Below are 26,912 nucleotides of genomic sequence, written 5' to 3'. Positions count from 1 at the left end.
AAAAGCAAAAAAAAAAATGGTCGCGCGCTTTTCTTATGTCCTCTGTCGCCCAGCCTCCAGTGCCTGCTCACTGTTCTTGCTGCCCTGTTTTCCTAGTATCGAGCGCCCTGCACTCTGGCCCGGATGTCGGGGGCTGGGTGTTCAGCAGTCCTGGGCTCCGTCTCCCTCCCGCTCTGCCTGTTCTTCTCCCGCCGGGAGCTGGGGGGAGGGGCGCTCGGCTCCCACCGGCCGGGGCTTGTATCTTACCCCCTTCGCGAGGCGCTGGGTTCTCTCAGGTGCAGATGTGGTCTGGATATTGTCCTGTGTCCTCTGGTCTTTATTCTAGGAAGGGTTGTCTTTGTTATATTTTCATAGATATATGTTGTTTTGGGAGGAGATTTCCGCTGCTCTACTCACGCCGCCATCTTCCGCCCCTTCCTCTGCATTATTTTTTTATATGGTGCAAAAATAATTTGTTCGGTATGGGTATTCCTCATCTACCATGCTCCATGTAAATACATTACGTAAGTAAAAAAATGAAATTGAGACCCTCCTCATAAAGAGACATTGAAAGTGTTACTCATATAATGGTAATATTTTCTGATAATTTTGGTGGACAAACCTCAGAGAGTAAACCCAGTTTTTATGGTTCTGCATTTTAAAGTAAAGACTTAGTTTATCATGAAGATACTGATTAAAACATAGATGTAGCTAGAGTTAGTCATAAAAACGATATAGAAACATGTTTGTAATAGAACCATGTACCTCCTGTGATATAGGTATGACAATAAGCTCCATTGTGAGATGATTACAAAAGAGAAGTAGGAATGAAGAAAAATAAGAGATACAATGACATCTGAAAGCCCAAGAATGCTGCTGTCAAAGTTGAAGTTGAGAACAGATCTTCTTTAAAGGGTCTCTTTCTCAGGTATAATTCCGATACAGTGAGAGAAAGGGGATGTAGCGATATCAAGCAAGCTGAACAGCAGAAAGAGAGTGGGGTGGGTTTGATTTTGGTGCCCAGCATCCCTGCTAGTTAGTTTCCTTCCTAAATCATATTAATCAACTTAATTACCCATATAATTAAAAGAATTACGATGTGCCAGAATGTAATGCAGTTTTAAGTGATTAAGTAAAATAATTTCTGTTGTTAAATTTTATAAACAAAATATTAAAAACCAAGACATATTGTATTTCTAGCCCTCAATTAACTGGAATTTTTAATAGCAAATAACTCAGGTTTGCTGTGTCTTTTCTGAAATAAAATTTCTTGCCTGCTCTTTTTGGGCCTGCCTTTTTTTTTTTTTTTTAACTATGTCTAACTAAAAGCAGCTACTCATATATTTTGGTCAAAACTATTTTGGATACATATCACCACAACCATAAAAAAAATTAATAGGCTTGAATGAAGATTTTTCTGGTTGGGTCATTCATCCCTCACCAGGGCAAAGAGAATTACTTCATTTAATAGGAGGCACTTACTTAACATCTCAAAATGTAATGACAAATATTTATTGCATATGTATTATGTATTTTCTTATATATGACTACAATAGAATTTGGATAATCCTGTCACATCTCTCCATCAGTTCTAGATACCAGCTTATGAGAAAGCTAAAGGGAAATACAGGACCACACAAGGAGAATTAAAAGTACTGGGCTGAGTTAACACTCACAGGAAAGGCTGAAAAATAAGTAGGCTTGTAAACCAATGCTTTAAGCATCCTAATAATTAAATATTTCTCAACATTACTTTCACTATTAAAACATTCTATTTTGTTGTTGGTTGCTTTTAATGGTCAGATTTTTGGTCTAATTTATATGGTTTATAACTTTAAAAAACTTTAAAAATCTACTTTATTGAGATATAGTTTACATATAACAAAATGTACTTATTTTAAATACATTACAATTACATGAATTTTGACAAATGTACACATGCATATACACAGCACTACAAACCAAAGTATAGAACACTTCTATCACCCAAAAATGTTCCCTCATGCCCTTTTGAAGTCAATCACCTTTCTCAAATCCTTAGCTCCATGCATCCACTGATGCACTTTCAGTCACTATGGAATATTTTGCTTGTTGTAGAATTTCACATAAGTGAAATCATATTGTACACATTCTTTTGTATCTAGTTTCTTTTGCTTAGCATGATGTGTTTCAGATTCCTTTAACCCAATTGGGTTAACTAGTAGTTAATCTTTTTTTTTTCCAATTACTGAGTAGTATTCCATTGTATGAATTGTATGAATGCACTGTAATTTGTTTTACCTAGTTATCCACCTTATAATAGATGCTTTGGTTGTTTCCATTGTGGGACAGTTTGAATACATGTGCTGTGAATATTTTTGTATGTCTTTTTGTGGACTTAGGTTTTTAAAGTTCTTTAAGGCAGATATCTAGGAATGGAATTGCTGGGTTATAGGTACATATATATTGAACTTTAGTTAGTGTATTGGTTTGTGCCTTTTATGTCCTATATAAGATTCTCTATCTATCCAAATATCAAAAGATTTTCTTTCATGTTATCCTAGAGTCTGTTTTAGCTTTTGTGTTTAGGTCTATAATTATATCAAATTAATATTTCATTTAGTACAAGATAAGGGTTGAGCTATTCAGATTTCTATATAGATATCCACTTGCTTAATGAAAATTTGTTTAACATACTCATTGAGGTAATTTGGTAACTTTTTCAACCAATCATTGCCCGCATAGATGTATATCTGTTTTTAAGCTATCTATTCTTTTCATTTCAACTACATGCTTATCCTTACCATTAACACAGTGTTGAAATTATAGTAGTTCCACTTTAAAAACAGTTCTTTGCTGTTTCAGGTTCTTTGCTTTCATAATAAATTTGAAATCAGTTTGTCACATACTACAAAAAAGACTACTGAGATTATAATTATGATTGTGTTGAATTTATAGAAAAATTTGGTGAGAATTACCATCCCAGTTTTATTGTCTTCTAATTCATAAAGATGATATAACTATTTATTAAGATCTTTATCTCAACTGTGTTTTTTTAACTATCAGTGTGCAGGTCTTATAAATATTTAGAAAAATTTGCAATTAAATATTGTATCTTTCAAATGTCCTTATAAATAGCATTTCTGATACTCATTTTTCAGTTGTTTACTCCTAGTACATAGAAATACAATTGATTTTTATATAGTGGTTTTGCATCCCATGACCTCGACAAATTTGCTTTTCAGTTACATTGTTTTTTTCCCTAGATTATTTGATTGTAGAAAATAAGTTATAGTGCAACCTGTGAATAAAGACAGTTTTTGCTTCTTCTTTCAGATATTTATGCCTCATATCTTTTTCTTGCCTTTTTTCACTGGCAAGCATCCCATACCAAGTTGAGGTAAGAGCCATCATCTTTATTTTGTTTTGTATCTTATGGGGAACATATTCTGTGTTTTACAGTTAATTATGAAAGTAACTGTAGGTTTTCTACAGATCCTCTTTATCAGTTTTAAAGAGTTACTTTCTATTCCTAGTATTTTTTTAATCAATGAATATTAAATGTGATCAAATGCATTTTCTACAACTATCATTATTTTGACCCTTCTCCTTTATTCTGTTATATACTGAATTTCATTGATAGATTTTTGAAGGATAAACCAAGTCACACACCTAAATTAAACCTTACTTGGCCATGATGTATATTCCTACAATGTTGGATTTGGTTGGCTAACATTCTGTTAAGAATTTTGGTATCTATGTTTATAGGAACTATAGATGTTTAAGTTTTCCTCTATTGCTTTGTTTTGTTTTGTTTTTGGTCTTGTCTTGCTATCAGGATAATAAGGTAAAATGTCTAATAGAGTATGCCAATAAAGTCTTCTGGGCATGTTTCTGAGTGACATATTTTTAACTGTGAAAGCAATTTATTTAGTAGATCTTTCCTAGTGCTTTTTATTTCAGCCTGTGTCTTAGGAAGAGTTTGTACATTTGGTTATAAATTGCCAAATTTCTTGGTGTAAAGTTGTTCATTATATTACCTATTACCTTATAGTTTGTGTGGCATCTGTATTGATATCTTCTATTAGTTTTCTAATATGAATCATCTGTTTTCTTTTATCTTAATGAGTCTAAGTATATGTACATAAAATTTATGGACTCTTTTAAAAAACAGCTTTAGTTAATTGGTGTTCTCTATTGTTTTTCTATTTTTTTACTTCATTAGTTTCCCTTCTTATTTTTATTTCTACTTTTTTGTATTTAATCAACTTTTTTTCTAACTTCTTAATATGGGAGCTTCACTCATTCGTTTTTAATATCTTTTAAAAGTAAGCATTTAAATTTATGAATTTTCCTTTAAGCATTGCTTTACCTGAATTCCAAAAATTATAATATCATTTTTCGTTTTCTGTTTAGTTTAAAGTATTTAAAAAATTTCCCCTGGAATATTTACAAATGTATCATTTAATTTAATAATATTTGGGGACTTTCCAAAAATCTTTTTATAACCTGACATAATTGACATCATGTCTGTTCTGTGTTTTGGGTTACACATGCCATCTCTTGTGCAGACTAAAAGGTGAATTTCGGGACGTGAAAATCAGTGGAGCTGTCTTTGAGACTGGCTACCACAGATGTGTAACCTATGCATTATGTCTTCTGGATGAATGGACCTTTTATTATTATATATGATCTCTCTTTATGTCTGAAATTATTTCTTGTTGTGAATTATACTGTCTTATGTTAGTATAGCCACTGTAGCTCTCTTATGATTAGTGTTTTCATGCTGTATGTTTTTACCTATTTTCCATCGAAACTATCTGTTTCTTAGTATTTAAATTGGGTTTCATGGACATGGTAAAATTGGGTCTTGATTTTTTTCATCCTTTTGTCTTTTAATTGATTATTCTGAGTATTCTTTTTTATCTCTACTATTGTCTTTCACTTAGAGTCATCTTCAAATATATTATAATGATGACTTTGAGTCATCTTCAAATATATTACTTAATATATAATATAGAAGCCTTTCTATTCCCCACTTCTCTTTTGTGCTATTGCTGTCATGTGTTTTACTTCCCTAGATATTATTAATCTCAGATACATTGGTGGTTTTGCTATAGAGTCAATTATATTTTAAAGTTATCCAAAATAAGAGGAAAAAATACCAAATACCTTTTTATATTTCCCAAGGCATTTACCATTTCTGGTAGTCTTCATTCCCTTTGCATGAATCCAAATTTCAACTTAGATCATTTTCACGTTCAAGTTTACATTTGGATCATTTTTCTTCAGTCTGAAGAATTTCCTTTATCTTTTTTGATAGTGCATATCTATTGAAAATTAATTTTTCTTGACTTTGGCTTAAAAGCATCTTTGTTTTTTACTTTTGAATGATAAATATTTACTAGCTGTAGAATGCCAGGGCAATAGGGCTTATTTAAAGTTTTTTTCACTTTAGCCCATAAATGATAGAACATTGCATTATCTTCTTACTTGTTTTGTATGAAATACCAGTAGTACTTAATATCTTTGCTCCCCTGTTTGTAATGTGTGTTCTTTTCTTAGATGCTTTTAGGATTATTTCTTGATTACTGACTTTTGGAATTTTGATGATGATGTACCTTGATATAGATTTCTTTATGTTTATTTTATTTGGAAATGGTTAATTTCTTGTATCTATGAATGTGTTGGTTTTTTCAAATGGGTCAAATACTTAGGTATTACTTATTTAAGTATTTTTTTCAGCTGTTAGGGTCTTAATATTATCCCAAGGTCACTGAGACTGTTCTTTTTTTTTTTTTTACTTTTATTCCTCTGCTTCATTTTGCATAGTTTCTCTTGTTTTGTCTTCATGTTCAACAATCTTTGATCTGATATTCTGCATGTCCTGTGAATACTTCATTTCAGATATTATATTTTATTTTTGTGTTATAAGTGTTATTTTTTATATCTTCCATTCCTTTGATGGTAATATTCATGTTTTCCTTTAAATTCTTGAATATATTTATAGGGGCTATTTTAAAGTCTTTGTGTACTAATTCCATCATCTATGTTAATTCTGGGCATTTTTTTTCAATTGTTTTTCTCCTTAGTATTGGTCTTATTATTTTGCTTCACATGTCTAGTAATTTTTTACTGGATGCTAGACATTAATATTGTTGAGTTTCTGTATTTTTGTTTTCTTTAAATAATATTGAATATTATTTTGAAAAATAGTTGTCTTGTTGATCAGCTTGATCCTTTTAGGTTTATTTTCAAGTTTTCTCATGCTAAGTATACTCCGTTCTATTGCTAGTTTAGCTTTACTAACTAAGTATTGAGGTATCTACCCAAACTCCAGACTGTTAATTAAACTCTCTCTACCCTGGCTGGTAAAACTTATGTATGTCCCAACCCTCTGTGAGCTCTCAGAATTATTCAGTTCACAATTTTCAATAGTAGTTCTTTTCTTAATAGTTCTTTACCCAGCCTCAAGACTTCTTACAGCAACATGTGTACAGCTTGGGATTCAGAAAAAAAGGAATAAATAAAATTAGGGTTTCTACATAGCTATATGGAACCATTTATTTGGATAGCTCCCTCCTCCCTGTTAATTTGCCTCACAAATTCCAGAAAATTAATCTTTGTTGAACTCTGATCTTTGTCTCCTTAACTTTGCATGGCTGCTATGATTTGCTTGGCTTCCTTTTCCCAGACTGTGCCTTTTAACAGAAAGTCAGGGAAATTATTTAGAGTGTGTGCCATTTTCCTTGTTTCAGTGATCATAGCTCTGGGCTACCAGTGGTCTAATGTCTGAGAACAATTATTTCATATGCTTTGTTAAGTTTTCTAGTTGTTTACAACAGAAAGTTATGTCTGATTCATTTACTTTTTATGGCCAGAGTAGAAGTTCTTTTTACTTTTAAATTTTGACCAAATTTTAAATTCAAATATTCTAAATTACGCAGAATATCAACTGATAGTTATATTTTGCAGTATTCCCTTTTGGGGAAACCTAAATGATAGCTAAAAGGGGCTATGGCAAATGGTGGTTGAGATGAATTTATTAGCTGTGCTATATCATAAGCATCAGTACTGTCTCCTACATGGAGGTAACATTATCCTCAGTAAGTATAATTCACTGAATTAGAAATTCCTCCATTTGGTGTGCTTTATCATCAACCAACCAAAAAATGAGAGTGGAATATTTCATTAAGGTTTAAATATATTTTTTATTCAAGAAAACTATTAATGGATTATTTATCATATAGCAACTCCATAATGACAAATTTAATAAGGAAAAGAACCAAAAATAAGAGTGAAGAGAAATAGAAATATGGAAGAGAAATGCAATAGAAATAGAAACGTAATAGCTCCTAAAATAAAATATATGAATAACATGGGACAAAGAAAGAAGGAGAGGAATTTTAAAAGCAAAAGGAAAAAACAGGAACACTATAACCAAGATATTCAGAAGTGAATTACTTAACTACAAAATTCTCTCAATTCCTATTGTCAAACCACCCACATGGAGTGACTTGAAGCTCCCCATAGAGAGAGGTGAGAGCAGACAGCAGGTTCGTACTGAGGAAGGCAGGTCAGACTTTGCAAAAAGAACATGAGTGAAGCATGAAAGTAAGAAAGTGCAAGGTTAAGTTCTAGGAATGAAAATAAAATGAATTTGGCTACAGTGAGGGTGAGTACTATAAAATAAGACTGGAAAAGATAAGATAAATTGGGACCAGGTTATATAGGCCTTTGAATGCGAGACTGAGGATTTGCTGTTCTTTTTGGTTAAAAATGGGGAGTCACTGAAGGATTTTGAGTAGGGGAGTGAACTGACCTTTGGGTCAATTACTCTGGCTTCAGTGTGTAAAGTAGATTGGAAGAGGAAGAGAATAAAAGTGAAGAGACACCCTGGGAGACTACTGAATTAGATCAGGTGACAAGTAATGAGAACATGAACTATGGGAGTTGCAGTAGGACTGGAAAGAAAAAGGATGAATTCAAGATATGTTTCATGGGTCACATCTATGGAGCTTGGTAACTAATGAGTTCTGAGAGAATCATTAAAAAAATTCTGAGATTTTTAAGCCTAGTTACTGAGAAAGTGATGAAGTATGGAAATAAAAGAGAGAAAGCAGGTTGAGTGGTTGCAGGTATGTGTATGTGGGTTATTGGTGATGGTGTTTTTGTGGTGGTGGGAGTTTTGTACAGAGGAGGTGATGAGATGGGTTTTTATATGCTACCCTTGTAAGTACTGGGGAAGGTAACAGTTTTCAGAAAAATAAATAGAATAATTAAATTCTAGAGTCAGAAGGACTGCACTTAGCTCATAGATGTTTCTCAATAAATGTTGACTGAACAATTTTAATTAATTCCAATGGGCACTTTTCACTCCTTCATTTAACAAATATTTATTGAACTACTATGTCCTGGGTACTAGGCATTGTAAGATATCATGTTTTTCAATAGAAATGATGTTTCTCTTACAGAAAACATTAACTAATTTATGAGTTAATTTATAGTAAATGAGCATTTACAGTAAATTATATATTACTTTAACATGACCCTATTTGCCTCTTTTAAAGATTCATTAACTATTTACTCTGAGCAAAAATATTTACTGTGCCCATGGGAATTCACACATTAACAAATAGAAGCAATGTAATAAGACTTACAGTATTTTAAATCCTACTTACACAAACCTATACTCATTAGATGACTATAAAACGTATAGGAACACAGAAGAGGACAATTAATATTGTCTGTAAGAAGGGAAATGTTAAAGAAGACTTAAGAAAAGGCCATTTGAGCTGGTCCTAGAAAGTTAAATAAGTAAGTAAATACCAAAGGAAAATTTATTTTACACCTTTCAAGATCTCTCATTTGTGTCCAATTGTTTTTTCTGTCACCAATTTTCTATCACACTGTTCTTTTTCTATTGTATTTAATGTTGATGTAAATTTTGTTGAAGTATATCTATTTCCATTAATGTGTATGAGAAAAGGTACCATATCCAATCACCAATATGTTCAAGTACAACTGTTTACCCAGTAGTAAAAAAGTATTTCAATATGTTAACAATTGGCCCAGCTTTATCAGGAAGTATGTACTTTCTGACCACTGGCACCAGATATAAAATTGATTGTCTGTCCTCTGTTCTCTAGGAATTTGGTTCACTCCACTGCCTTTCCTAGATCCCTTGCAATTAGGCTATTTAATGTGACTGAGTTCAAGGGCATAACTCAGTGAAATATTCTACTTCCAGACTTGGCCTGATAAAGGTTCTACAAGAACATTCACATTTTTTTTCACTTCACTGTACTAAACGCAGATGGTCCAACAGAGAACTCCATAGAGGCCCTGGGGAATGACGGGGCCTCAGATGGAAGGAGCTTGGGTGACTGAGTCACATATTGCAAAACAGCTGCCCAGGAGAGTCACTCAGCCCATTATCAGACAATGAGGCTGGAGAAAAATTAATTTTTATTGGGTTCAAGTCATGGAAAATTGGGAGTTGTTTAGGAGTTGAAAATTGGGCTTGTCACTGAAATTTGGAAGTTACTATAGCTGGTGTTAATCACTTTGACTAAAACAATTCTATATTGTTCCCTTCAGTGCTACTAGGAATTTGGCTGCTTCTCCAGGCCTTCAGACTCCAGTATGAGACTTTACTGCTAGAACTCAGGTTATCTCCTCTACTAAGGGTCTAATATCTACATAGTCAATGCATATAATGTCAGTGCTGATTCTTAGAACTTTGACTAAATCTTTGAAGACTCAGACAAATTTTTAATGTAATTTATTAGTTAGCTAATAAATTATTAGCTAACTAATTTTTATTGACCAGACATTAAGTTAAGTGGTGTATAGTTCCTGCCTTGGTATGCCAGACATTAGATTTTGTGATGGACAGTATTGCTTTGGTTGTTCTAATAGGATAATACTACCAGGGAATCTTAAAATAATTATCTCATAGAGCACAGTAGGCTTATTCTGATAGAAAACACAGAACTAATTTTTAGAGCTGTAAAAATTATCTCGTGAAAAACACTTTTAAAAAAGATATGGGTCACTCAGTATTACCTAGTTTCAAGTAGATGTGATATAAGAATTAGTATTAGCTATCATAAATCTTTCTCAAATATTTAGACATATTATTAAGAAAACATAAATTTTGTTTAAGTGTGAAAGATATTTTTTTCTAGGTAAAGATTCTCAGAAATATATCACATTTTTTGTCAGGATCCAGTAAGACCTAAAAGCCTACCCAGTGTCTTCATCATTCTCCCCTTCAGCATTATGTATGGTTAACTCATGCAGGCCTGAGTAGAAAACCCTGTTTGATGCCTACTGACCCTTTGACAGACCCTACACAATTTACATAACCTCTCTGTGAGCCTCATGAAAAAAGAGTGCGTTATGCTTCTGTCTTTGCTTCCCCACAGTTCTTTTCTCAACACAGCAGCCAGAGTGATCCCATGAAAACATTTATGTCAGATCATTTTATGACTGCTCAAAACTCACCAATGATTTTCCATCTCACTAAGAGCAAAAGTCTGTCTTTATAATAGGCTACAAGGCTATATGTGATTGGTTAACTGCCTGACCTCATTTCTGTTCCTTTCCTTGTTCACTCTATTCCAGCCCACTAGCTTTTTTGCTAGTTTTAAATATTTCCCAGTAAAATAAAAACAGGGTTTTTTAAAACCATGCCTGGTTTCTGTCTCCTCAGCACCATTATTATATTTTTTTCAACTTTTTAGGTAAGAGTTTCCATACTCTTCAGAACAAACTCGTATTAATAATAATAAAAATTAACATTTTATTATGCTTAACATGTGCCAACATGATGTCATTCAATCTTCACAGACACCCTAAAAAGTAGTGATACCCAGTGGTTTTGGAGTCATGCTGAGTAGGTTCAAATTCCTGTTCTACCAGTTACTGACTGTATTGAAGGTCAAGTCTACACTTGTGTCTCAGTTTTCTCATCTGTAAAATGAGGGAAAATCTATTCTACCTTATAGAGGTGTTATGAATTAATATTTGTAAAGTACCTACAAGAAGGTCAAATATAGAGCAAAGGTTTGCTAAATATTTAAATAAGTTCTTACTTTTTTAGCTCAGTTTCATTATCTGTAAAATGGGAATAAAAATATAGGGTTTATTTCATATCATTTTAATGGGAATTAAATGATATAGAATGTATCAATCATAAAACAGTATTGGCACATGGTAAGTGCTCAGTAAACATTAGCTATTAATATTTTTTATCATCATAGGGAGATGGAGGTTTAGACAGATTAATGAAAATGTCCAGGGTTATATAAATTGTAATCTGCTGAATTTAGTCTGTGTCCAAGACTGCCCACTTATAATGACATTCTTACCACAGCCTTAAAGGGCTATAAGCATATTTTTTGTTTGTGGATCCTCATCATTCAAGTATGGCATAAAGCTCTCAATTTCTTTTCCTTTATGTATAATGATGAATGTTTTTGTTGTGTAGTAATTTAAAAAAATCCATCTATATTGTTGCTGTTTCCTCTTCCCAATTTGTTGATACAGCCCCGTTTCAAATCTAGATTCTAGGATGTAGATAAGGGAGAAGCATGAGTTTACTGGAAGTTTGTGGAGATTAGAGATTACCAAATCCAAATTTCTCCTAGGATGTTTTTTTTCCCTCTCCCTTGCCATTACTTCATTCCCAGTTCCAAACTGTATCACAAAGCATGAGACTTCTTGCTGGAAAATGAAGAAGGGTCGGGGTAATGAAACAGTCTTACAGATAACATCTGGGGATGCTGATCAGTGAGGATGTATCTAAAATAGTTGTATTGATATCAGAACTGTAGAGATCCCACATCCTCTTTTTTGTGTATTTGTTTCTTTTAAATTTGTGATGTTCATTTGTGATAGAAATTAGATAAATTGTTAGAGCACTGTTATATTAATAACATAAGTTAGATTATTTCCAAATCATGAATTCTGTGTTTCTCATCCTTCATTTGTTCAACCAAAAAACCCAATAATAAGCTGCATCCAAAAAGAAGCAGTTATTGCAGAACAACTTTAGGTAAGCAGAGGCAGCCAAGTATGTGTTCTATAATGTTTTCACAGGGAAACATCTGCAAAGTGTTTGTGCAGTGGGAGTAACACAAGGGTTTACATAACAATCGTGCAGCTTATTTTCTTTTTTGGCAATGTGGGAACACCAATACAGCATATTTTAAAATATTTGTGTATTTCAGTTACATTTTCATTGGCAACAGACACATAACCACAGTGACCAGGTATATCAATCAACATTCTATTTTCCAGCTGTTTCACAATATGTGAAATTTATACCTATAATTTCCAAATAAGTTAAATTGTTATATAGTTGTCAGGAACCAGTCAGTTGACATAAGGAGTTAACCATTCTTCAAAAAGTAGGAAAAAGTTCCACTGAAGGTATTAAAACAAAGCTTTTTCCTTTCTTCTCTGCTGTCTCTTAAATTGTCATGGTATTTTTTCATGTGCAAAATGTATTTGGTTCCACATATATGCCTTCTTAACTTTTCCCCTCTGTCTCATGAAGCACTCTACTGGAGAAACTGGGCACATTTTGGATATCCAAATTAAGAATCATCTAATTGGAATGGTGTCTTTATTTTTCAAAATAAGCCTTATTTTAAAAAGTACTATTTAATAATAAGAAAAAGAAGGCTGTGCTATGGAATAAGTATTTAAAGAAAACATACAATTTATTAGTAGTACCATGCAATAAACAATAATGTGTAATTCTGGAAGAGCCATAAAGTCCTTGTCAGAAACGGAAAATGAACGAGTCCTCAATTCCACTTTAAATGGGCGGTTAATTGGTGGTCCTTAGTAAATAGGAACTCTGTGTACATAATGATTAATCGTTAGAAGAGAAGATGGAAACAGCTAATTCTCATGATTTTTTTTTCTATGTAAAAAATAAGCATACATAAGTTTGGGAAAGTAGAGTGTAAAGATATATGAGAAATAGTCACTCTACTGAGAAGCTTATCCATCTGAACTGCATACTCACAGGAGAGTCTCTGCAGGCAGGTAAGTGCTGTGATGAGTGAGACTTGGGAGGTTGTCCAGCAGAAATGCTGCTCAAGGTGCCAGTCCCATGTATTACTGGATTAGATGAAGGAAACGCCATTTAATTCAGATTTTTACATATGATTCATTATAGAAATGAAATGTAACTTGTTCCTGCTGCCACCAAAACAGACAGAGCCCTTGAGTAGATAAGTGATGACACCCTTTGTCAGCTCCAGTTTATCTCTGTGGTCGTAAGCACATGAATGTTGCTTGGCAAACCATGGCTGGCTGCCAAACCAGAGCTAAGGTAGCTACTACTCACTTAGAGTCACCAGTCCACAGTGGGACACTGAAGCCCAAAGATAAATAGCCTAGTGCTATTTACCAGCAAAGACCAATTAATTAAATGAACTACTTTCTCAATTAACTGAATCTTTATTCACAAAAGTTGTATGCAGTTTCAGAAATACACAAGAAAAGCAAACAGAAAATAAGAATTAATGAAAGGTAGGGGAAATGCATTTTTAAACATATTTTGAATGAAATTTTGTTGTTAGATCGATGAATGTTTCCTCTATACTTAATGATTCAGAACAACTGATGTTACCTGTAATTTCAAAATAAGTTAAATTCTTATATAGTTGTCAGAAACCAGTCAGGTGACATAAGGAGTTAACCCTTCTTCAAAAAGTAGGAAAAAATTCCACTAAAGGTATTAAAACAAAGCTTTTTCCTTTCTTTGCTGTCTCTTAACTTGTCATGGTATTTTTTCATGTGCTATTTAATGTCATGGTCTTTCAAACATGGGCACATGATCAAGGACAAGTGCAGAACATCACAAGGCCAGGAGAGATGGCAGCATTGGTAGGTACAATTAATGCCTGAGCACGGTCAGGATAGTCAAGCCTCCATGCTGGGTCTTAGTAAGTATCTGGATGTAGGCTGGCCCAGGGAAGCCATTGGGTGAGTTTGTGCAGTGGGATGGAAGGACTCAGAGGTCACTGGTGGGGTGGGTTGGACAAAGCTGGGCAGGGCTGGTGTATCTGCTAATAACCCATCTTAGGGAAGCAGATATCAGCAGAAGGTATAACCATGTGTGAGTTGAGGCTACGGTGTCCCATTGGGCTTCACTTATAAAACACAAAATCAAAGAAAAAATTATTACCAATTTAGAACTGGCCAACATGAGCATTAAACTCCAGTGTGGGACCCTTCTGAATCTGGGCCCAACTCCACCCCAAACCCTGCTACTTCTCCATTCCAGCTTGAGTCAGTAAATACCACCACAACTTTCCAGTTGTTTATACCAAAGAGTCATGTTTAATCCTTTACTAATAACCCACATCAGTTACATTAAGGAACTCCTGTTAGTTCCTAAAACTAAAATATAAACCATTTCTGACCACTTTCCACCACCTCTTGGACTGTCACCATAGCTTCTTTTTTTTGTTTGTTTTTTTGTTTTTAGAGAGGGCATCTCTCATATTTATTGATCAAATGGTTGTTAACAACAATAAAATTCTGTATAGGGGATCAATGCACAGTCATTAATCAACCCCAAGCCTATATCTCAACAGTCTCCAATCTTCTGAAGCATAACAAACAAGTTCTTACATGGTGAACAAGGTCTTACATAGTGAATAAGTTCTTACATGGTGAACAGTGCAAGGGCAGTCATATCACAGAAACTTTGGGTTTTGATCACGCATCATGAACTATAAACAATCAAGTCAGGTATGATTATTCGTTTGATTTTTATACTTGATTTATATGTGAATCCCACATTTCTCCCTTATTATTATTATTATTTTTAATAAAATGCTGAAGTGGTAGGTAGATGCAAGATAAAGGTAGAAAACATAATTTAGTGCTGTAAGAGGGCAAATGTAGATGATCAGGTCTGTGCCTATAGACGAAGTATTAATCCAAGCTAGACAAGGGCAATAAAACATCCACGGATGCAGAAGATTTCTCTCAAAACAGGGGGGGTGAGGTTCTAAGCCTCCCCTCTGTTGGTCCCCAATTTCTCTCCTGATGGCCCCCCTGCGACTGTGCCTGTATTAGGTTGTTTCTCCCTTGAGGAATCTTACCCGTCTCTGGCTAACCAGTCATCTTCTGGGCCATACAGGGAAATGTAAAGTTGGTAAGTGAGAGAGAAGCAGTATTGCTTGAAAAGGTTAGCTTTTTACTTCTTTGCAGATTTATTCCCTGTGGCTTCTATGCCCAGCATTTGTCTTGAGGCATCTTTACCACTTGAAAGAATTATGATACTCGGTAATTTTCAATATGAGGCACTAATTCTACTAAAGGGTTGTAATTAGGAAGGAAGAAGAAAAGCTATAGAAGTAGCAGACAGAAGAAAACATGGGAAGATTGATTATTTCTTTGACATATCTTCTTGTAGAGTAACATAAGCATGTATAGGTTTTAAACTACTAATTAAATTGCGCACATACATTAACATAATAGGAATAGAGCTACATAACAAAAGCAGACCTACAATTACCAGCCATATCCAGTGAAACCAAGAAAACCAATTAGGTACCCTAGGCATTTGTGAAAACTTATCAATATGATGGATATGGTCTAACTGAATTTGAATAGTTTGAAAAAAATCAGACAAATTAAAACAACACATTCTTGGGAACTGTTCACATCCCATGTGCTCTTTTAACAGTAGATAGTCTATAGTCACACGATTTTGGAGCACTGCAACTTGCACTTCTCCTAATTCTTGGTTGAGTTCTGACAGTATAGATCCAGTCAAATTTGTTGTTTTACTGTATGCACAGGCCAGCTTAGATATCTTCTTCTTCATTCCAATGGCAAGTCCAGGAACCGGTGGGATGACTGCAGCTACAACTGCAGCAGCGCCAGGATCTTTGTTGAAGTTTTTTGATGTTCATCTTCTGGAATGACTCTTCCAGAGGATGTTTATGTTGAAAGTTCTTCTTCATATCATATCTTATTTCATTTTCTGGGTAACCAAATTAGGCTTTGATCCTCTGTATAAACACAAACAAACCCTTTGCCCACACTTTGATATGACCTTTATACCATTGTGACGAACCTATTGGAGATCACCACACAGGAACTGCTTTTTTTTTTTTTAAGAGAAAGGAATATTATCAGAAAAATGTACTTCATAGCTGATCATCTGACACCCTTTAAAAGATCAAAATTAAGGATATGTAAAGCATGCATTAATCATTGATTTGCAGTTTTATCCTATCAGGGAGTAATCCGCCTTTACTTTCTCTATTTTTTTTAATTTTGTTATCATTAATCTACAATTACATGAAGAATATTATGTTTACTAGGCTCTCCCCTATACCAAGTCCCCCCCACAAACCCCATTACAGTAACTGTCCATCAGCATATCAAAATGTTGTAGAATCACTACTTGTCTTCTCTGTGTTGCATGGCCCTCCCCTTTCTCCCACCCCCCACATTATGCATGCTAATCATAATACCCCCTTTCTTCTTCCCCCCCTTATCCTTCCCTACCCACCCATCCTCCCCAGTCCCTTTCCCTTTGGTACCTGTTAGTCCATTCTTGGGTTCTATGATTCTGCTGCTGTTTTGTTCCTTCAGATTTTCCTTTGTTCTTATACTCCACAGATGAGTGAAATCATTTGGTATTTCTCTTTCTCCACTTGGCTTATTTCACTGAGCATAATACCCTCTAGCTCCATCCATGTTGTTGCAAATCGTAGGATTTGTTTTCTTCTTATGGCTGAATAATGTTCCATTGTGTATATGTACCACATCTTCCTAATCCATTCATCTACTGATGGACACTTAGGTTGCTTCCAATTCTTGGCTATCGTAAATAGTGCTGCGATAAACATAGGGGTGCATCTGTCTTTTTCAAACTGGAGTGCTGCATTCTTAGGGTAAATTCCTAGGAGTGCAATTCCTGGGTCAAATGGTAAGGCTATTTTGAGGAACCTCCATACTGCTTTCCACAATGGTTGAACTAATTTACATTCCCACCAGCAGTGTAGCAGGGTTCCCCTTTCTCCACAACCTTGCCAACATTTGTTGTTGTTTGTCTTTTGGATGGTAGCCATCCTTACTGGTGTGAGGTGATATCTCATTGTGGTTTTAATTTGCATTTCTCTGATGACAAGCGATGTGGAGCATCTTTTCATGTGTCTGTTGGCCATCTGAATTTATTTTTTGGAGAACTGTCTGTTCAGTTCCTCTGCCCATTTTTTAATTGGATTATTTGTTTTCTGTTTGTTGAGGTGGGTGAGCTCTTTATATATTTTGGATGTCAAGTCTTTATCGGATGTGTCATTTACAAATATATTCTCCCATACTGTAGGGTACCTTTTTGTTCTATTGATGGTGTCTTTTGCTGTACAGAAGCTTTTCAGCTTAATATAGTCCCACTTGTTCATTTTTGCTTTTGTTTTCCTTGCCTGGGGAGATATGTTCAAGAAGCGGTCACTCATGTTTATGTCTAAGAGTTTTTTGCTTATGTTTTTTTCTAAGAGTTTTATGCTTTCATGACTTACATTCAGGTCTTTGATCCATTTCGAGTTTCCTTTTGTGTATGGGGTTAGACAGTGGTCCAGTTTCATTCTCTTACATGCAGCCGTCCAGTTTTGCCAGCACCATCTGTTGAATAGACTGTCATTTTCCCATTGTATGTCCATGGCTCCTTTATCAAATATTAATTGACCATATATGTTTGGGTTAATGTCTGGAGTCTCTAATATGTTCCACTGGTCTGTGGCTCTGTTCTTGTGCCAGTACCAAATTGTCTTGATTACTATGGCTTTGTAGTAGAGCTTGAAGTTGGGGAATGAGATCCCCCCCACTTTATTCTTCCTTCTCAGGATTGCTTTGGCTATTTGGGGGTCTTTGGTGTTTCCATATGAATTTTTGAACTATTTGTTCCAGTTCGTTGAAGAACGTTGCTGGTAATTTGATAGGGGTTGCATCAAATCTGTATATTGCTTTGGGCAGGATGGCCATTTTGACGATATTAATTCTTCCTAGCCAAGAGCATGGGATGAGTTTCTATTTGTTAGTGTCCCCTTTTATTTCTCTTAAGAGTGACTTGTAGTTTTCAGGGTATAGGTCTTTCACTTCTTTGGTTAGGTTTATTCCTAGGTATTTTATTTTTTTTGATGCAATTGTGAATGGAGTTGTTTTCCTGATTTCTCTTTCTATTGGTTCATTTTTAGTGTATAGGAAAGCCACAGATTTCTGTGTGTTAATTTTGTATCCTACAACTTTGCTGTATTCTGATATCAGTTCTAGTAGTTTTGGAGTGGAGTTTTTAGGGTTTTTTATGTACAATATCATGTCATCTGCAAATAGTGACAGTTTCACTTCTTCTTTACCAATCTGGATTCCTTGTATTTCTTTGTTTTGTCTAAATGCAATGGCTAGGACCTCCAGTACTATATTAAATAGCAGTGGGGAGAGTGGGCATCCCTGTCTTGTTCCTGATCTCAGAGGAAAAGCTTTCAGCTTCTCGCTGTTCAGTATTATGTTGGTTGTGGGTTTATCATATATGGCGTTTATTACGTTGAGGTACTTGCCCTCTATACCCATTTTGCTGAGAGTTTTTATCATGAATGGGTGTTGAATTTTGTCAAATGCTTTTTCAGCATCTATGGAGATGATCATGTGGTTTTTGTGCTTCTTTTTGTTGATGTGGTGGATGATGTTACAGGATTTTCAAATGTTGTACCATCCTTGCATCTCTGGGATGAATCCCACTTGGTCATGGTGTATGATCCTTTTGATATATTTTTGAATTCGGTTTGTTAATATTTTATTGAGTAATTTTGCATCTACATCCATCAGGGATATTGGTCTGTAATTTTCTTTTTTGGTGGGGTCTTTGCCTGGTTTTGGTATTAGGGTGATGTTGGCTTCATAGAATGAGTTTGGGAGTATTCCCTCCTCTTGTATTTTTTGGAAAACTTTAAGGAGAATAGGTATTATGTCTTCTCTGTATGTCTGATAAAATTCCGAGGTAAATCCATCTGGCCCTGGGGGTTTTGTTCTTGGGTAGTTTTTTGATTACCATTTCAATTTCTTTGCTCGTAATTGGTTTGTTTAACTTTTGTGTTTCTTCATTGGTCAGTCTTGGAAGGTTGTATTTTTCTAGTAAGTTGTCCATTTCTTCTAGGTTTTCCAGCTTCTTAGCATATAGGTTTTCATAGTAGTCTTTAATAATTCTTTGTATTTCTGCAGAGTCTGTCATGATTTTTCCATTCTCATTTCTGATTCTGTTGATGTGTGTTGATTCTCTTTTTCTCTTAATAAGTTTGGCTAGAGGCTTATCTATTTTGTTTATTTTCTCAGAGAACCAGCTCTTGGTTTCATTGATTTTTTTCTATTGTTTTCTTCTCAATTTTGTTTATTTCTTCTCTAATCTTTATTATGTCCCCCCTTCTGCTGACTTTACGCCTCATTTGTTCTTCTTTTTCCAGTTTCGATAATTGTGATGTTAGACTATTCATTTGAGATTGTTCTTCCTTCTTTAAATATGCCTGGATCACTATATACTTTCCTCTTAAGACTGCTTTCACTGCGTCCCACAGAAGTTGGGGCTTTGTGCTGTTGTTGTCATTTGTTTCCATATATTCCTTGATCTCTATTTTAATTTGTTTGTTGATCAATTGATTATTTAGGAGCATGTTGTTAAGCCTCCATGTGTTTGTGAGCCTTTTTGTTTTCGTTGTAGAATTTATTTCTAGTTTTATACCTTTGTGGTCTAAAAAGTTGGTTGGTAGGATTTCAGTCTTTTGGAATTTACTGAGGCTCTGTTTGTGAGCTAGTATGTGGTCTATTCTGGAGAATGTTCCATGTGCACTTGAGAAGAATGTGTATCCTGCTGCTTTTGGATGTAGAGTTCTATAGATGTCTATTCGGTCCATCTGTTCTAATGTGTTGTTCAGTGCCTCCGTGTCCTTACTTATTTTCTGCCCAGTGGCTCTATCCTTTGGGGTGAGTGGTTTGTTGAAGTCTCCTAAAATGAATGCATTGCACTCCATTTCCTCTTTTAGTTTTTTTAGTATTTGTTTCACATATGTTGGTGCTCCTGTGTTGGGTGCATATATATTTAGAATCGTTATATCCTCTTGTTGGACTGAGCCCTTTATCATTATGTAATGTCCTTCTTTATCTCTTGTTACTTTCTTTGTTTTGAAGTCTATTTTGTCCGATACTAGTACTGCAACCCCTGCTTTCTTCTCTTTGTTGTTTGCCTGAAATATGTTTTTCCAACCCTTGACTTTTAGTCTCTGCATGTCTTTGGGCTTGAGGTGAGTTTCCTGTAAGCAGCATATAGATGGGTCTTGCTTTTTATCCACTCTGTTACTCTTTGTCTTTTGATTAGTGCATTCAGTCCATTTACATTTAGGGTGACTATTGAAAGATATGTACTTATTGCCATTGCAGGCTTTAGATTCGTGGTTACCAAAGCTTCAAGGTTAGCTTCTTTAGTATCTTACTGCCTAACTTAGCTCGCTTATTGAGCTGTTATAAACACTGTCTGGAGATTCTTTTCTTCTCTCCCTTCTTATCCCTCCTCTTCCATTCTTTATATGTTGGTTGTTTTATTCTGTGCTCTTTCGTGTTTCCTTTAACTGCTTTTAGTGGGTAGTTGATTTTATTGTTTGCCTTTAGTTAGTATTTGGTTGGTCTGCTTTCTTTGCTGTGATTTTATTTTCTCTGGTGACATCTGTTTAGTCTTAGGAGTGCTCCCATCTAGAGCAGTCCCTGTAAGATGCCCTGTAGAGGTGGTTTGTGGGAAGCAAATTCCCTCAACTTTTGCTTGTCTGGGAATTGTTTAGTCCGTCCTTCATATTTAAATGATAATCATGCTGGATACAGTATCCTTGGTTCAAGGCCCTTCTGTTTCATTGCATTAAATATATCATGCCATTCTCTTATGGCCTGTAAGGTTCCTGTTGAGAAGTCTGATGATAGCCTGATGGGTTTTCCTTTATAGGTGGTCTTTTTCTCTCTAGCTGCCTTTAAAACTCTTTCCTTTTCCTTGATCTTTGCCATTTTAATTATTATGTGTCTTGGTGTTGTCTTCCTTGGGTGCTTTCTGTTGGGAGTTCTGTGTATTTCCGTGGTCTGTTCGATTATTTCCTCCCCCAGTTTGGGGAAGTTTTCAGCAATTATTTCTTCAAAGACACTTTCTATCCCTTTTTCTCTCTCTTCTTCTTCTGGTACCCCTATACTACAGATATTGTTCCTTTTGGATTGGTCACACAGTTCTCTTAATATTGTTTCATTCCTGGAGATCCTTTTGTCTCTCTCTATGTCAGCTTCTATGCATTCCTTTTCTCTGGTTTCTATTCCATCAATGGCTTCTTGCATCTTATCCTTTCTGCTTATAAATCCTTCCAGAGTTTGTTTCACTTCTGTAATCTCCTTCCTGGCATCTGTGCTCTCCCTCCGGACTTCATCCCTTAGCTCTTGTATATTTCTCTGCATCTCTGTCAGCATGTTTATGATTTTTATTATGAATTCTATGTCAGGAAGACTGTTTAGGTCTGTCTCCTTCTCCGGTGTTGTCTCTGTGATCTCTTTCCGCCTGTAATTTTGCCTTTTCATGGTGATAGGAATAGTTTGCAGAGCTGGGACGAGTGACGGCTGCAAGAACTTCCCTTCTTGTTGGTTTGTGGCCCTCCTCTCCTGGGAGAACAGCGACCTCTAGTGGCTTGTGCTGGGTAGCTGTGCAGAGACAGGGCTTCTGCTTCCTGCCCAGTTGCTATGGAGTTTATCCACGCTGTGGGCGTGGCCTGGCTCGGGCTACTGCTCCAAAGTGGTGGAGCCGCATTGGAGGGGGAACGGCAGTGAAGGTATTTATCTCTGTTATGGGCCTCCCTGCTCCCTGCTGCTCAGGGAGTTAGCTTGCCCAGAGATCCCCAGACTCCCTGCTGCTAGACTAATTGTCCCAGGATGCTTCCGTCCGGCTGTGGGGTCCCTGTCCCTTTAAGACTTCCAAAAAGCACTCACCAAAAAAAAAAAAGAAATCCGCTCACTTTTCTTTGTTCTCGGGCGCCAGCCTCAGGGACCTGCTCACCGGTCCTGCTGCCCTGTTTCCCTAGTATCCAGGGCCCCACGCATGCACTGTGTCTGCGCTCTGGTGCAGATGGCTGGGGCTGGGTGTTCAGCAGTCCTGGGCTCTCTCTCCCTTCCAGCTCCGATTCCTTTCCTCCCGCCAGGAGCTGGGGGGAGAGGCACTCGGGTCCCGCCGGGCCGGGGCTTGTATCTTACCCCCTTCGCGAGGCGCTGGGTTCTCGCAGGTGTGGATGTGGTCTGGCTGTTGTCCTGTGTCTTCTGGTCTTTCTTTTAGGAAGTGTTTTCTTTGTTGTATTTTCAAAAATATATGTGGTTTTGGGAGTTTTCTGCTGCTCTACTCATGCCGACATCTTGGCTCCTGATCTGGATGATCTCCACAATAGCTTCTTAACTATTTCTCCTGTTTTCATTCTTGCCCACCTAAAGTCCATCCTCCACAAAGCAGCCAGAAAAGTCTTTTAAATATAATGTAGTCCACCTTACTTTTCTTCTCAAAATTTTGCAGTGACTTCATATCACACTTAAAAATAAAATTCTTATGGCTTACAAGTATCTACAAGATTTGATCTCTGCCTATCTCATTTTATTTCATATTCTTTAAATATTGAGATTTTTACACTTAATCTTGTATATCCCTAAAATGCTCTTCTCCAGGATTTTCTTCTCAGATGTCATCTCCTTAGGGAAATGTTCTCTGACTATCTTGTGACTGTGTCTGACCTTTTTTTCAGACACCAAAGGCCTGGTGTCTTTCCTCACACTAATAACCAACTCTCCAGTTCTCCAGAAGCAAGTAGGTGTGCAATTCAATTCTGACACTAACTATCCAGAGTCAGCACAGATCCTGCAAGTGGGAAGGCTCAGACCCTCAAGACCACCTCTCACTTCAGGTACCAGTCCAAATCCTGGGCCACCTGTACTTTTGACTGATTGGCTATAAATTGGGGGTTCCTACCACCTCCTTTTTAGATTTGATAATTTGCTAAAACAGTTCACAGAACTCAGGAGAACACTTCACTTATGTTTACTGGTTTATTATAAAGGATACAAATGAACAGCCAGATAAAGAGGTACATTGTGTGAGGTACAGAGGGATCCTAACCAGAGGAGCTTCTGATTCCCTTGGAGTTGGGGTATGTTACCCTCCTCACCAACCTGGAAGCTCTTTGAACTTCTTTGTTCAAGTGTTCTTATGGAGCTGAATCTCCAGCTCCTCACCCTTCCCCAAAAAGGGGTGGGGCACTGAAAGTGCCAGCTCTAATCACTTGGTCTTTCGCGTGATCCATCCAATGCTGAGGCTACCTAGGGGTGCTACCTTAAGTCACCTCCTTAGCATGAACTCATGTATAACTGAAAGTCGTTCATGGTGAATAAAAGAAGTCACTCCGATCAGTCAGGAAATTCCAAGCATTTTAGGCATTCTGTGCCAGGAATTGAGGACAAAGACCAAATACATATTTTAAGTTGAACCACATCTATCTAGAATAACAATTTGTGTTACTCTCTTTCCCCTTCTCAGCACTTTTTTTCCTCCTAAGATGTAGCACATCTGTTTATTAATGATTTATTTGTTTATATATTTATCTTCTGTATCCACAAGTAGAATACCAGTTCTAAAAAGTCAGGATATTTGGCTGTCTTATCAACCCTTTTATCCTCAGTGCATGGTACTGAGGTACACATAAAAAGCCCTCACTTAATATTTGTTGCATAAAAGAATATGTAGTTATGAGTGTATATTCAACCTACATTTACAGACTAAATAAAAATTTGATTATAACCAGAAGTGACTAGATCATGTTTTTCATATAAGGTGGAATTAGGCTTGGAAACAGAAATTAAATTCAGCTATATGTGATATACTTACTTACTTGAATCTTCACTATGTAATTGATAGCCACCATATCAACATCTTTTAAGTTCCTATAACCGTTCCTTCAGGAACCTTGAATTGAACAATGCTTTATATTGCATATAAGATACTGTATCAGTTTTCTTTTGCTGCAGTAACAAATTACCACAAATTCAGTGATTTCACACAAATTAATTATTTTACAATTTGGAGGTCAGACATCTGAAATGGGTCCCAGTGGACTAAAACTGAAGGGTTAACACAACTGTTTTCTTTCCAGAGGTTCTAGGGGAGAATCTGTTTCATTGTCTTTTCTAACTTCTAGAGGCTGCCTGCTTTCCTTGGCTCATGACCCCCTTCCTCTGTCTTCAGAGCCAGCCAGGGTGAGTCTCAAGTTGTATTTCTATAGCTTATTCTTCTGCCTCCCTCTTCCATTTTTAAAAGTCATATGATTAGATTGAGCCAACCTGGATAATGTTCCTATTTCAAGGTATTTAACTTTAACACTTCTGAAAAGTCCCTTTTGCCTTATAAAGTGACATATTCATATGTTCTGGAAATTAGGGCTTAGATATCTTGGGGGTTCTAATATGCAGCTTACCACAGCGAGAAATTAGTACCTGATGAATCATATTAAAATTTTTTTAAGCCACAGAAAAAATGTTCCAAGTCAAATGACTACAGCAGTCAGGCAGCTAAATGAAACCCACCAGGTGTGGATCTTGGTGCACAGAAGAGCATGTGCACAGGCTAAGGGGTCAACAGTGTCTTGACTCCAACCAAATGTTGCCATGCAGAGATGTGAGCCCAGGGTGGTGGGTTCTTCCACTTTTTCAACACTACCTTGAAATGCAAATATATGTGTAGAACCTCCTAATGTTTGAAACATTGGCAGTAAATCTCAAGGTGGTTTTAAAAACTATGCAGGCTAAAACAAAACATCTATAAGCTGACTCTGACCACTAAGCCCTAGTATGTTGCCTCATTTCTGGATGACCAGGAGGAGCCATCCTTTGTTAATAACTTCAACAAACTTTTCATAGGCACTTATGTAGTATGCCTGCCTAGTGAGTAATGTTCCACGTGTTAGGAGTCAAAGTATAAAATTTCAGTTCATTAGTTAATGTCTATCTATTGTGACATGGCATTACTTGGAGTTAATACATACACTGTTACGTGGATGAATATATATTGCTAAACAGACATTTCATTAAAACAATTTTGTCTTCACTCACTGAAGAATATTTAATAAGTAAGTATTGAGCAAGTTCCTCCCTGTGTGAGGCACTAGGGGATGGTGAAGATAAATCAGACAGTCCCTTTCTTCAAGGAACTTGTCATCAAGGGCCTGCACATTAAAATTTTGGCAAGGCATACTATTGAAGTTCATTGAAAAAAAAATCACTTCTTTTGAGGAGAATCAAGTCTTGAAGACTTGAGATAAAGTATATTTAAGTTGGGTGTTAAAGGATGGATGCTAAATACTCCATTCTTCTTTTTCTTGTAATTTTTTTCCTGTGTCTATCTTAACAGTTGTCTCTAGGCCCTAGGTTTGTATGGACCTAGCTACATAATTATTGTCTAGATAACTTATTAATGAATGCAATTTTTAAAGGCTATACTAACAATGAAAAATGAGTAACTGATCAAAGAAATTAATCTTAACCCATATTTTCCTTTAGACAGCTTTAGAAATGCCTAAATAGATTGAAAATGCAGTGTATTGTCTTAGTATTTGAACCAAAATTTAGAATAACTGCTAGTGCAATGAGAAATGTTAAATGTGATGGGCAAACCAGCTGAACAAATAGGCTGGAAATTTATTTTATGAAACTCACCTTACAGAATTTCACCCAATAAAACACATGGGCATGCAGTATTAATTTTTTTCTGTGTGTATGTATCATCACAAAAGACCCATTTAAATTATATTCTTGGTGCACATTTGGTCCCATTTGAACACAATTTATGAACACTCACTTTATTTGATTCCACCTTTTGACTAAATGGGCAAGAATCCAAGTAAAGGCAGCATGGTTAACTGTTAGTTTAATATGTATAGACCTGAATCTTAATGCAAAACAACTCACTCACCAGAACTCAACATACCATGAAATTGTAACCTTTTATTTTATTAGGTTGTCCTCAGTATAATTCCATATCCTTTTCAAACTTGCCTCACAAATAAATGCATTTGAACACAACTAAACGGGGAAATAACAGTAACCACAACAAAAATCTCACACCCCGTGTTAATCATAAAAAACTAATAAAGCAAGAGTTAGAAAAAACATAATTCCCTAACATGTTAATTCCTCATTCTACAAGATTATCTCCAGAAGTCTGCACTCTCTCACTTTTCCCAGCTCAGACAGAGTTGGCCAGGAATGAAGGAATGCAGGGCAAAATGAATTAACCCACTGCAAATTTGCCAAATAGACATTCAGTTTCTTGCCCTCTCTTATTCTTTCCTATAATTTCCAGGGCATCTGTGAATGGAGTAAGGCAAAAATGTTTTGTTGTCATAGTCTACAAGTTTTGTCTATTGAGGCAGTAATCAACAGAATTAAGTTATAGTGCCATACGAACAATTTAATGTGTATCACTACTATTTCCAATACTATGACATTTTCCCTCTTAAAAGGTTTTAGATGTGCAGCACCAAATACTGCCTGGACAATGCACTATTTCCTACCTCCAGTTTAGTCTACATTTTATCACACAAGGTGTTCCTGAATCTTCTATCCTTTGAATGTATTGTTCCCATAACCTCACTAGAACTATTTTTGTTTTGTCTTTAATAATAAGTTGTGTATTTTAAACAAATGTATCTTCACATGTTACTTGTTCTTAAGGCATTTGCTGTTTTCAGGAGATAATGACAGCTATTTGATTGGCGTTCATCAATCCTCATCTACTTAGAAAGTTGACTAGAGCTATCCGAAGATCACAATCCTTAAATAGATCTACTGCAGTGGCAGGATTTAGCCTA

At 35.8% G+C, this 26,912-nt stretch overlaps 1 long non-coding RNA gene across 1 annotated transcript in view; it reads left to right on the top strand.

Annotated features, from left to right (window-relative positions):
• The window catches only part of LOC118935344 (uncharacterized), a 461,859-nt gene that overhangs the window by 128,144 nt on the left and 306,803 nt on the right, over positions 1 to 26,912 (top strand). Inside the window, exon 2 of the long non-coding RNA XR_005033782.2 lies at positions 3,295 to 3,358. This is a non-coding gene — a long non-coding RNA (uncharacterized LOC118935344). The remainder of the gene's footprint in view (positions 1 to 3,294; positions 3,359 to 26,912) is intronic.

This window comes from Manis pentadactyla, chromosome 7 (assembly GCF_030020395.1).
Source record: "Manis pentadactyla isolate mManPen7 chromosome 7, mManPen7.hap1, whole genome shotgun sequence".
Taxonomy (NCBI): domain Eukaryota; kingdom Metazoa; phylum Chordata; class Mammalia; order Pholidota; family Manidae; genus Manis; species Manis pentadactyla.
Note: the sequence above shows the minus strand (reverse complement) of the source record. Positions and strands in the feature narration are given on the sequence as shown.